Source organism: Megalobrama amblycephala, linkage group LG14, assembly GCF_018812025.1.
Source record: "Megalobrama amblycephala isolate DHTTF-2021 linkage group LG14, ASM1881202v1, whole genome shotgun sequence".
Classification (NCBI taxonomy): domain Eukaryota; kingdom Metazoa; phylum Chordata; class Actinopteri; order Cypriniformes; family Xenocyprididae; genus Megalobrama; species Megalobrama amblycephala.
The window spans coordinates 50483728-50497460 of record NC_063057.1 but is presented as its reverse complement, the minus strand read 5'-3'; the positions used below and the strand labels follow the sequence as shown (position 1 = coordinate 50497460).

The window sequence follows — 13733 nt, the reverse complement described above, 5'->3', positions numbered from 1 at the left end:
CGTACATTACCAAATTCCCGTACTTAGCTTTTTTATTGTTTAAAAGCTTTGTTTTTTACAAATCACAGAAATTGTGTTACATGTTTTTAAAATATAGGAAATGTTATTAATATTTTTCTCAATTATGAATTGGGTAAACTCTGGTCCACACTCCAATACAGCAGGTGGCGAAAATGTACCTTAACGTTGGTGCACTCTAAACAAAAATGGTGCTAAATAGTACCAAAATTGGTTCTTTGGCTCGTAATCATAGCGGAACCCTTTTTGGTGCTATATAGCACCTATCTTTAAAGGTGCTATATGACACCTTTGTTGTATGGTGCTATGTAGAACCATAAGAGGTGCCATATAGCACCAGCAGTGGTTCTTTGGCTCGTTATCATAGGGGAACCTTTTTTAGTGCTATATAGCAGCTATTCTTAAAGCTTTCTAGCACATTTGTCAAATTAGAGGTGCCATATATTGTTGTTTTTTGAGCTAGCAGGGCCCATTATCATGCCAGATATTACTATAGATGAGTCAATATGCTTCTAAATGACACTTTTATGAATGATAATTAATCATTTCTTACCAAATCATGACTTTAAAGATTCAAAATCATGTACTAAAGGCTTACTGAGAAACAAAATACATTACACTTTCAAAACCTTTTAATTTATTTCTTTCAGCAGCAAATAAACTCAGTGCTGACAAGTCAGGGAATACACATGTACAACGTCACATTATACTCCCCTTTTATACACATACAAAATAATCCAACAAGCTTGAAACATGTACATTTTTGTAGACAATAGTCCTGTTTTTGCATACTGAGTTATGCTCTGAAGTCCTGCAGTATCTTTCACTGTCAACAGCGCACTAACATTTTTGTAAGTCCTTCAGGATTTCAAAAACAATATAGAAACTGGAACTAAAACCGTACGAAAGGGAGCAAGAGAGAATATTGACTCCGAAAGTCTACTCACAGATTGAGTTGTACACTCATTTTACAGTAACAGGAAGTCCGAATGCATCCTTCAATTTCAAAACAACACTTTAAAAAGGTCAGTGTCTTTTTCAGTCCTTTAGGATACTGGATTCGATTCGATTCCAAACGCAAAATATACACACAGAAGGAGGCCCAATGCCATCAAGATGTCCTCACTCTCCACTGTGATTAACTGGCCATCCAATCTGAACCCAATGTGGTCATACTGCATGGGATGATCCTCTTTGCAGCCTTTATCTTAGGTGTTGGGATGACAGGACGGCTGGTCTGAGCATGGCCCTGGAGGAGAGGGGATAATACAATTAACCATCTTCACATATTTATTTGAAAAGCAAACCTTATAAGTTAAATTAATTTGAACTACTGTCATATACAACTGCTCAAATACACTTGGCCATTAACTGAAAATGAATGTAATTTTCTCTTCACATTGATAGAATAGTGTGTGTATTATCATTTGCATAACAAAATGTGCAATAAGTGTAGTGCTTTGATTAGATTGTGCTTCACACACTGTAGTCAACTGTTCATGGCTCACCTCAATGTCAAACAGCAACCCCAGGTCCACCTTGAACAGTGCAGGCAAGAGCAGAATAGCTGCTTCCAACAGTAGGCCTTTCAACAAAATAACATCATTAGGTTAACATAACATGGGGGATGATTTTACCCAATACTTTTTTTGTTTTGTTTTTTAAACATTCATTACTGTGTGTAAAGCCCAAACTATACTTTGTATTTTATGCGTATGCTTTTTCTGAACTCAAAACAAATTAAGATCTTTTTGATGAGGTCTGAGAGGTTTCTGTCCCTCCAATGAGATCCAACACAACTACCACTCCAAGGCACAGAAAGGTAGGAATGACATCACTGAAGTATTCCATGTGATTCCAGTGGTTTAACCTCAATTTTATGAACTTCATCAAAAATATCTTAATTTGTGTTCTGAAGATGAACAAAGGTCTTACGGATGTGGAACAACATGAGGGTGAGTAATTAATGACAGAATTTTCATTTTTGGGTAAACTAATCCTTTAAAGGTGATTACCCTTGCACAAATCAAAGCAATTCTCAAACAACACAACTGGACATTCATACAACTACACATTTTGTACTAGACATATACTAGAGCTGCAGGATTCTGGATAAAATGAGATTCATGATTTTTTGGTTTCAAATAGAGATCGCAATTCTCCCACGATTCTAAATAGACAACTAAAAATAACGTTTAATTTACTAGTTCTGGCAAAATATTAATTACTGGACTCTAATTGCCAGAAAATGTTTAATTTATTTGAATGAATTATTGAATCGAATTGAATTATTGAATTTAATTATTGAATCGAATCTTTGTCATTAATAAAGTAGGATCGTGTGGGTGTTTGAATCGAGATTGTGATCTTGTTACGATTAATGCAGCTCTAACATACTCACACAAAGTAAATCAAAGGGGTTTCGGACAAGCCAGGGTAGCGTTTCCCAAAAGCATCGTTAGCCTAAGTTGATCGTAGCTCCATTGCCACCAATGGAGCTACGATCAACTTAGGCTTACGATGCTTTTGGGAAACGCAGCCCAGGTTGATGATGTATATCAGGGCACAAGCTGATGTAACTGAAGTAAGTTGATTCAAAACTTTAACTCCCTCGATGTCAGCAGATGGTTCATGAAGTTCTCCCCCTCCTTCCAAATAATGAACATCGCCATGGTGAGCTGCTCCTCAATCATCTGTCTGGTTATCCTAAAATAGTGAACATAAAAAAACAAATTTGGTCACCTTTTGCTAGCATAACTACAGATTGAAAATATAAAAATTAATTTGTATTAATGACTGGCCAATTTTGCAATTAATATATTTATCGACAATACCAGCAACACTTGTGGCATTGAGGGATAAAAAAAAAAAAAAGGAGCTAAAAAAATCAATTCTTTATTTTATGCGTTTCGGCACACAGGCCTAGCCTGACTACGTCAGACTTCCTGCTTCCGCTCAATTTCATTTCGCTTCTGTACTCAGTCTGATACAGCGTCAGAGCTTTGTGTTTGCCACCGGTCTGGAAACAGCCGGGCCAATCAACGAACAGAGGGCGGGCTGAGAGCCGTGACGTAGATGCTAAGCGCCGAGTTTTACATTGTAGGTTAGAGAAATCGAAAACCGAAACGACCGCGGAAATGGGAAACGAGACACGGGATGCAAACTTCGGGATGCATTAACTTCGCATAATCTGCAAAAGTCGTTTACAGCCATGTTCACTCCGGTATTTCGCTCACATCATCATGTGTTTACAACAGGTTTACAGTGGAAGTTCAATCATAGATTTGAGTTCGATGCATGATGTCTGTGCTTCGATGCGGCTGTACAGGCGCATAACATACGTCATAACTAAACGTATCTGATTGGCTTACGGGTAACCAATGATTTTAAACTTCAGACAAGCGCCCCCTAGCGAGAGAGAAAACACTTCTCTATTATGCCATTCCAGACTCTGTCTACGAAGCAAAGTGAAGTAGCAGAGTCTGGTATTACCAGGCTAACACAGGCCTTCATCAGTGCTAAAATACTACAGATTCGCAATTAAGAAATGCATCTGAATCAGTCATTGGTTTCATTTATAATTATGAATTTATAACATATAATTATAAGTCTGAAAATAAAACATGCATCAATTCATAAATTAGCTTTACACCCTAATATATTTAATCATTCTTGATTAAAGAGATATTTCACAGAAAAATAAAAACTAGCTGTTAATTTACTTACCATCAGGCCATCCAAGGTGACTTTTTTCTTCAGTCGAACAGTATAAAGATTTTTAGCTGGAACTGTGATCTTCTGTGATTAATTTAAAGTCAATGGCTACTGTCACTGTGAGAATAAAAAAACATATACAGGCAAAAAAATAAAAAATAATTAATACAAAACAACAAGAAAAACAACAAAAAATCACATGCATTTGAGATGGCATAAGAGGGAGTTGATGAATATTTTGGTTGGATAATTCTTAGTCTAAAGTTTGTTAATGAGGATAACATTCAAGTCAATAGACAGCATTAGATGGATTTTACTCAAACATGTCCAACATTGGTAATTCATATTATCTATTAACAATTATAGCTGTTTTTTATAGAAATTACTTACCATGTAAAGTTATTGCAAAGTGTCCTTAGTCGTCAAACATTGAAGAGCTTCAGATCCTATGGGGGGAATCAGTGTTTATAAATGGAAAAACTTGTTTGCTGAAGTGCAAGTAATTAATTAGTTGTGTAAATACTCTACCATTTCATTCTACTAAAAAAATAATGATTAAAAAACACCTCGCGCTAGGCAAATAAAGTAAGCCTTAATGTATGTCTTTACTCACAGACTTTCTTCGTCATATTGGTCGAACAAATAGATGAATAAATCAGAGCTAACGTGACAAAGACAAATAAAAGAAATGACAAAAATTACTTTCAAAACCTAAACTCAATTGTAACGCCAGGATCCCCTCAGCCTCGACTCGAGCGTCTCTCCCGCTCCCCGTGCACTTCCTGCCCGCAGCATTTCAAAATAGCACGCGCTGCATACACGGTAAAGGAGACCTTTGTTTTAAAATTATTTATAAACATACTTACATGGTCCAAACTGAATACATTTCTATAGAACAAACGAGTGAATGCAACATCTTGTATAGAATAGAAATATTCAGTTAGCACTAACATTTATAATGTTACTGCCTGTTTATATACCCCAGTTGAATATGCATAAGGCACGATTAGCATAATGATATGTCGCCTAATACAAAATAAACACCTCTATTGAATACAGAGCTCTGTAATGCAATTGTTACTAGTAAGAATTGCTATTGTAGAGCTCTGTAATTCAATTTGTACTAGTAAGATTGCAATTACAGAGCTCTCTAATTCTAATTGTTACTAGTAAGAACTGAATTATAGAGCTCTGTAACTTAATTCTTACTAGTAACAATTCAATTAGAGAGCTCTGTAATTCAATTATAGAGCTCTCTAATTCAATTGTTACTAGTAACAATTGAATTAGAGAGCTCTGTAATTTAATTATTACTAGTAAGAATTGCAATTAGAGAGCTCTACAACTGAATTCTTACTAGTAACAATTTGATTATAGAGCTCTCTAATTGAATTACAGAGCTCTCTAATTCAATTGTTACTAGTAACAATTATGATTAGAGAGCTCTGTAATTCAATTGTTACTAGTAACAATTACGATTAGAGAGCTCTCTAATTCAATTGTTACTAGTAACAATTGAATTAGAGAGCTCTGTAATTGAATTATAGAGCTCTGCAATTACACATATCTTTAATGTGTATTTTTACTAGTAATAAATCAATTGAAGAGCTCTGTAATTCAATTGTTACTAGTAAGAATTCAGTTAGAGAGCTCTATAATTGTAATTGTTACTAGTAAGAATTCAATTAGAGAGCTCTATAATTGTAATTGTTACTAGTAAGAATTAAATTAGAGAGCTCTATAATTGTAATTGTTACTAGTAAGAATTCAATTAGAGAGCTCTATAATTGTAATTGTTACTAGTAAAAATTGAATTAGAGAGCTCTATAATTGTAATTGTTACTAGTAAGAATTCAATTAGAGAGCTCTATAATCCCAATTGTTACTAGTAACAATTGAATTACAGAGCTCTATAATTAAAAATGAATGGAAGTCAATGGAGACATATGACTAGTAATAAATGAATTGTAGAGCTCTCTAATTGGAATTGTTACTAGTAACAATTGAATTAGAGAGCTCTATAATCATAATTGTTACTAGTAAAAATTGAATTATAGAGCTCTGTAATTGTAATTGTTACTAGTAAAAATTTAATTGTAGAGCTCTATAATTGTTATTGTGACTAGTAAAAACCGAATTAGAGAGCTCTACAATTATAATTGTTACTAGTAAAAATTAAATTATAGAGCTCTGTAATTGTAATTGTTACTAGTACAAATTAAATTATAGAGCTCTTTAATTTAATTGTTACTAGTAAAAATATAATTACGACGAGTAACGCTGGAACGTTTTTATGCTGAAACGGCCTTCCATAGAAAACTAGAGCTCTCTAATCGTAATTGTTACTAGTAACAATTGAATTACAGAACAATTACAATTATAGCTCTCTAATCATAATTGTTACTAGTAACAATTGAATTAGAGAGCTCTGTAATTCAATTAGAGAGCTCTATAATCAAATTGTTACTAGTAAGAATTCAATTGTAGAGCTCTCTAATTGCAATTCTTACTAGTAATAATTAAATTATAGAGCTCTCTAATTCAATTGTTACTAGTAACAATTGAATTAGAGAGCTCTATAATTGAATTACAGAGCTCTCTAATTGAATTGTTACTAGTAAGAATTAAGTTACAGAGCTCTATAATTCAGTTCTTACTAGTAACAATTAGAATTAGAGAGCTCTGTAATTGCAATCTTACTAGTACAAATTGAATTACAGAGCTCTACAATAGCAATTCTTACTAGTAACAATTGCATTACAGAGCTCTGTATTCGGCGACATATCATTATGCTAATCGTGCCTTATGCATATTCAACTGGGGTCAGTGGCGTAACTTTGTTTTACAAAGTGGGTGGGACAAGAATGTGTATGGGTGGTTGTATTATTATTACAATAATAATGATATGATATTAAAATTATAAATGTGTTCAAATATGATAGTTTTCCTACATCTACTATAATACAATGTCTTTAGTCTCGAGAGTATGTACATTAGTTAATAAATACGACGATCCGCCTTTGATGATTTAATGTCCTGATGGACTAGTGGCAGTTTCTCCGATTAGGATGTAAGAGATTCCCGGTTCTAATCCAACGAAGTGAATTTTTTTTTTTTTCTCATTAAAACCAAAGATTTTCATCAGTGATTGTATATCAAGAGCAGTGACACGTTTATATGTATTTTGTTTTTTGTGATTTCAACGTATGGAATAGAGAGTCTCCGCAACAGCGATAGATTGAAGTGCTAATCCGTGTGCACGAGCGCTGTGAACCCTGTTGCACGCGCCTCTGATAACAACGAGCACTCAACAACAACATAATTTCAAAAACAACATACCCCAGCGCCAAATCGCCTATTATTAACACAATTTGATAATCAATTCAATAGAGGTGTTTATTTTGTATTAGATATCCGCGATAATCACTCTATTATTGCATAACAATACTAAACACTGTAAATATTTAAAATGAATTTATACTCCTTAATATCAAGTTTGTCAAAACACTTTGGGTGGCTTAGGGCATTTCACCCTATATTATGTCCAGTGATATGGAGTGTTCTTGGCTCTTAGCTTTACCAATATACAAAGGTGAATGAATATAACGACTAAATATAGGCTTTCATCTCAGGCATCATCTTAATTTTGCTTTAATGTGAACATGATTAATATGTTACCTAAGTCTGTAAAATATTTCAGGATACTTTAGAACCACGCTACAGGGCTTTTATTTTGAAACGCACTTTTGTAGGCGGGAAATCTGCAATCTGTTTTGCATCTCATGAATAGGAGTTTTTACTAGTAATAATACAATTATAGAGCTCTGTAATTAGAATTGCTACTAGTAAGAATTGAATTAAAGAGCTCTCTAATTCAGTTTTTACTAGTAACAATTATAATTAGAGAGCTCTATAATTCAGTTTTTACTAGTAACAATTGAATTAGAGAGCTCTCTAGTGGAATTGTAGAGCTCTGCAATTGGATTATTACTAGTAACAATTGAATTACAGAGCTCTGCAATTGAATTCTTACTAGTAATAAATGAATTGCAGAGCTCTCTAATTGGAATTGTTACTAGTAAAAACTGAATTATAGAGCTCTACAATTCAGTTGTTACTAGTAAGAATACAATTGCAGAGCTCTATAATTCAATTAGAGAGCTCTACAATCATAATTGTTACTAGTAAAAAATGAATTATAGAGCTCTCTAATTGTAATTGTTACTAGTAAAAACTGAATTAGAGAGCTCTTTAATTTAATTGTTACTAGTAAAAATATAATTACGACGAGTAACGCTGGAACGTTTTTATGCTGAAACGGCCTTCCATACAAAACTTCATTCTTACCAGTAACAACTTCATTCTTACTAGTAAAAACTACATTCTTACTAGTAACAACTTCATTCTTACTAGTAAAAACTTCATTCTTACTAGTAACAACTTCATTCTTACTAGTAAAAACTACATTCTTACTAGTAACAACTACATTCTTACTAGTAACAACTTCATTCTTACTAGTAAAAACTACATTCTTACTAGTAACAACTTCATTCTTACTAGTAAAAACTTCATTCTTACTAGTAACAAATTCATTCTTACTAGTAAAAACTACATTCTTACTAGTAACAACTACATTCTTACTAGTAAAAACTACATTCTTACTAGTAACAACTTCATTCTTACTAGTAACAACTTCATTCTTACTAGTAAGAATGAAGTTTTTACTAGTGGAAATGTAATTCCTGATATCAACAATTCAGTTCTTGATATCAACAATTGATATCCTGGGAATGAATAAAAGTCAAAACGGCTTGTCGAAGTGTAGGTAAGGCGAGTTAAAAATAGTTTTGACGCAAATTGACAGAGGTTCGAATACGCCTTTTGCCGAACTCGCTCTTCTTCCTTTTCCCATCCATCAGATTGGAAAGGCATTTATCTTCAATAAAAATGAAGATATAAAAATAAAGATATTCGAAAAGTGTCGAACTTAAGAAATTAAAAAGACTTCCTATTTCTGCGGTTTGTGCATTTTATAAGTCAAACTGCATCGTTGACAAAATGGATGTAAACTACAACGCACTGTACCATGCAGCACCAAAATTCGCAATAATGGAAGTATACCGCTCAATTCATTTAGTGTATTTATGTATATTGATACACCGTTTACTCTTTTATGAAACTATCATAGTTAATGAAGCCCGAGTGCCACCTACAGGCCTATTAGTGTAGGCTGGTGAAATGGTGACATGAAAAGAAAGGACTTTATTATGTTACCATTTTTGATAATTATGCAGCATTATGAAAAAAGTCTCTTAATAAACTCCTCCTGCATTTATTTGATCAAAAACAGCAATATAGTGAAAGATGATTACAATTTACAGTGATGGTTTTCTATTTTCTATAAACTTTTAAATATAATTTATTCCTATAATTTATGCTGTTCTTTTCTAACATTTTATTCATCAAAGAATCTTGGAAAAAAAGTATCACAGGTTATAAAAAATATTAAGCAGCACAACTGTCTGTAACATTGATAATAAATCATCATATTAGAATGATTTCTGAAGGACCATGTGACACTGAAGACTGGAGTAATGATGCTAAAAAATTAAGTTTTGCTTCACATAAATCAATATATTTTGAAGTATATTAAAACAGAAAACCATTATTTTAACTGTAAAAATATTTCACAATATTACTATTTTTTCTGTATTTTTGATCAAATAAATGCAGCCTAACCTATATAGCCATAACCTATATATGTATATATATATATATATATATATATATATATATATATTTTACATTGCCCCTTTTTTACATTTGAGCCCCTGCCCCTGAGGAACTCTCTGCATGTCCCTGTCTGTTATTATTGCATATAGTTTAATGTACAACAACACTAATGTACAAATATTATCTGACACCATTTATAGCATCTAACTACTATGTGCACTTATTGCAAAGAGAATACTTTTTATAGGGCAAATAGAATATTTAGCTTTTTTCACTTAGTGTAAGTAGCATATAAGAAATGGTGCTGTTTTCACTTAGTGTAATTCTATTGCTATTTTTACTAAGTGCAAATAGATTCTATTGCTATTTCACTTAGTGCAAAATTAAACGTACCCTGGAATATCCAATCTGTGCGCTTAGATTTGTAAACCATATCGGTTTTTCGATCCGCATATACCCACAAATTTGTAAACCATGCCCACGCTTCGTAGTCTGTTCCCACGGATTCTGTATTTAAACTGTACTCGTCCAAGAAGAGAACAGGCTTAAAATATTAATAAAATAATGATATTTTTATATAGGGCAAACAGAATGAATCTTAGGCCAGTTACTTTTTGTGTAGGCCTATGTGGAATGCATCAAATTGTCTTAACTGCATTCTTAAAATAATTCTCTGAAGCACTTTTTTCTAACTCAGAAGACACAGATTTTAGGGTAAGGTCAAGAAGGGATACAGCTACGGACACTGGGAATGCGCTAAATTAATATTTGGTCATTTCATTACTGTATGAGCACGAACAGCCCATTACCAACGCATGTATATCAAACTTATAAAAACTTTGTAAACATGGAGAACAATAAATGACCACACATGCTGAGTTTTATGAATTTATGATGCTGGTGGTGAGTGTAAAATCAAATTCAAAACAGCCATTTCACCTGGAAGATTAAGGCTGTGATATTAATGTTGGCCACTAGAGGGGGCCATACGATAAGGAATCTTTTAACCTTAATCTTTTTTTTAAATAATTTTTTTTCTTTGTTTTTTCACTTTTACATGCCCCAATAAAATATTATTTGTCAAGTTTCCAGACATGATTGCTGTACATTTAAAATGAAGAGACCATTTTATTAATCTCTTTTAACATAACATACACGATTCCGTTCTATTCCGTATCGTTTTGCAGGCAAAAGCTCAGTAAACTACAATCACCAAAACAACACTTCATGATAACAATGTAATGGAACAGTAGAGGCACTTTACCAAAACAGAAAAAAAAAGTTTACGAATAAAGCATTCATTAGTTATTTTATGATATACTGTTGTTAGGTTTTAAGTAAACATTATAGTTATAAAGTAAAACAACAATAACAATGACAACAACAATAATAATAACAGGCTGACAACCCGATGGGCAAGATTACATTCTTATTAAATCATTGTCTCTTCCACTCCAAACCCACTACAATTGAGAGACATACATATGAATATTTCATTCAAATATATTATGCAACTGAACTATCAGACGAGTTATCCAGTGTCATATTTAATATGGCCGACAGGAATAGGAAAGAGGTTCAAAAAGACTTTATCATTCATCTTGTCCAATGTGGCCATATACTTCAAGTAAATGGACAACATATTACTGTAAATAAAAATAATACAAGTTATTAGCACATTACAGTGTAGCTATCATGCCATATTTACGCATCCATTGGACAGAGAGTGCAAATATTTCGGCTCATTATTAGGTTATCCCATATGAGAAGGTGTCGGTGTACATAATAATACATCAAAATGTACAGTAAAAATGTTCAGTAGCCAATAACGTGTCATTACACTGTTTTATAATGCACAGGCCTTTAATCAAAGAGAAACACCGGCACGAATTTGGGCACGATGACGACACATTCTGTATTAGAGCCATATGTAAATGTCATGGATGGAACAATAAAAAAAATAGTCCATTGATGCATTAGAAAGTGTAATGAAAACAAAAATAAACATGAAAAACGACATGAGGTTATTTTTCTTATGTTCATGTCAATGGTATAATAAATGATACATGAATGCCTTGTTCATTTTTTCCCCTTAATTCTCCGAAGGACCCGGTGGCCAATAAAAACAAACAGGATGAAACTACTTTTTCTAACAATTAACAAAAAAAAAATAAATAATAAATAAATGAAATAAAAAAATCAAGCCATAATATAATTTTTATGTTTTATTAACTAAACGAAAAAATAAAGGAGCCATTTCTCTGGACGGATGTTCTTCCTCCATCTTTGGCTTACAGAGGATTATGCGAAAACCACATCTCATTAATATTCATTAGCTCATTACCCTAGCTATTCTTACCTGTAAAAATTGTGTTTCTAGATATCAGTAATTGAATTTTCACTAGTTGCAAGAGCAATTTCAGATATCAACTGTCTTTGTTGATATCAATAATTACATTGTTACTAGTAAAAATGCAAATTTTTGATATCAAGAATTCAATTGTCACTAGTTGAAATGTCAGTTCTTGATATCAACAATTTAATTGCTACTAGTAAAAATGTTCATTTTTGATATCTGAAAATGTATTTCTGATATCAACATAATTTCAGATATGTAAAATGGCTTTCTTACTAGTAACAATCACATTCATGATATCAGAAACTTATGGAATGCCGTTTCAGCATAAAAACGTTCCAGCGTTACTCGTCGTAATTATATTTTTACTAGTAACAATTAAATTAAAGAGCTCTATAATTTAATTTTTACTAGTAACAATTACAATTATAGAGCTCTATAATTCAATTTTTACTAGTAACAATTATGATTGTAGAGCTCTCTAATTGAATTATAGAGCTCTGCAATTATATTCTTACTAGTAACAACTGAATTGTAGAGCTCTATAATTCAGTTTTTACTAGTAACAATTCCAATTAGAGAGCTCTACAATTCATTTATTACTAGTAAGAATTCAATTGCAGAGCTCTGTAATTCAATTGTTACTAGTAATAATCCAATTGCAGAGCTCTACAATTCCACTAGAGAGCTCTCTAATCCAATTGTTACTAGTAAAAACTGAATTAGAGAGCTCTCTAATTGTAATTGTTACTAGTAAAAACTGAATTAGAGAGCTCTTTAATTCAGTTCTTACTAGTAACAATTCTAATTACAGAGCTCTATAATTGTATTATTACTAGTAAAAACTCCTATTCATGAGATGCAAAACAGATTGCAGATTTCCCGCCTACAAAAGTGAGTTTCAAAATAAAAGCCCTGTAGCGTGGTTCTAAAGTATCCTGCAATATTTTACAGACTTAGGTAACACATTAATCATGTTCACATTAAAGCAAAATTAAGATGATGCCTGAGATGAAAGCCTATATTTAGTCGTTATATTCATTCACCTTTGTATATTGGTAAAGCTAAGAGCCAAGAACACTCCATGCCACTGGACATAATATAGGGTGAAATGCCCTAAGCCATACAAAGTGTTTTGACAAACTTGATATTAAGGAGTATAAATTCATTTTAAATATTTACAGTGTTTAGTATTGTTATGCAATAATAGAATGATTATCGCGGATATCTAATACAAAATAAACACCTCTAGTTGATTATCAGTTTGTGTTAATAATAGGCGATTTGGCGCTGGGATGTGTTGTTTTTGAAATTATGTTGTTGAGTGCTCGTTGTCACTGTTATCAGAGGCGCGTGCAACAGGGTTCACAGCGCTCGTGCACACGGATTAGCACTTCATTCTATCGCTGTTGCGGAGACTCTCTATTCGATACGTTGAAATCACAAAAAAACAAAATACATATAAACGTGTCCCTGCTCTTGATATACAATCACTGATGAAAATCTTTGGTTTTAATGAGAAAAAAAACTACACATGGTTGGATTAGAACCGGGAACCTTTTGCATCCTAAACGGAGAAACTGCCACTAATCCATCAGGACATCCAATTATCAAAGGCGGATCGTCGTATTTATTAACTAATGTACATACTCTCGAGACTAACGACATTGTATTATAGCAGATGTAGGAAAACTATCATATTTGAACACATTTATAATTTTAATATCATATTATTATTATTATTGTAATAATAATACAACATACCCCCCCCCCCCCATACACATTCTTGTCCCACCCACATTGTAAAACAAAGTTACGCCACCCCAGTTGAATATGCATAAGGCACGATTAGCATAATGATATGTCGCCGAATACAGAGCTCTGTAATGCAATTGTTACTAGTAAGAATTGC

At 32.8% G+C, this 13733-nt stretch overlaps 1 long non-coding RNA gene across 5 annotated transcripts; it reads right to left on the bottom strand.

The window, feature by feature from the left end:
* Nucleotides 1-635: 635 nt before the first annotated feature.
* On the bottom strand, nucleotides 636-4753 carry LOC125246413. Of its 5 annotated transcripts, none has more exons than XR_007179853.1 (6): nucleotides 4684-4737; nucleotides 4346-4543; nucleotides 4123-4178; nucleotides 3745-3849; nucleotides 1527-2724; nucleotides 636-1267 (listed from the first exon to the last, which is right to left on the bottom strand). It is a non-coding gene; the product is annotated as an uncharacterized LOC125246413 (long non-coding RNA). The 5 variants fall into 5 exon arrangements; XR_007179854.1 differs by having other exon boundaries at nucleotides 4435-4543; XR_007179856.1 differs by lacking the exon at nucleotides 4684-4737 and having other exon boundaries at nucleotides 1527-1603; nucleotides 2420-2724; nucleotides 4346-4585.
* Between the last annotated feature and the right edge of the window lie 8980 nt (nucleotides 4754-13733).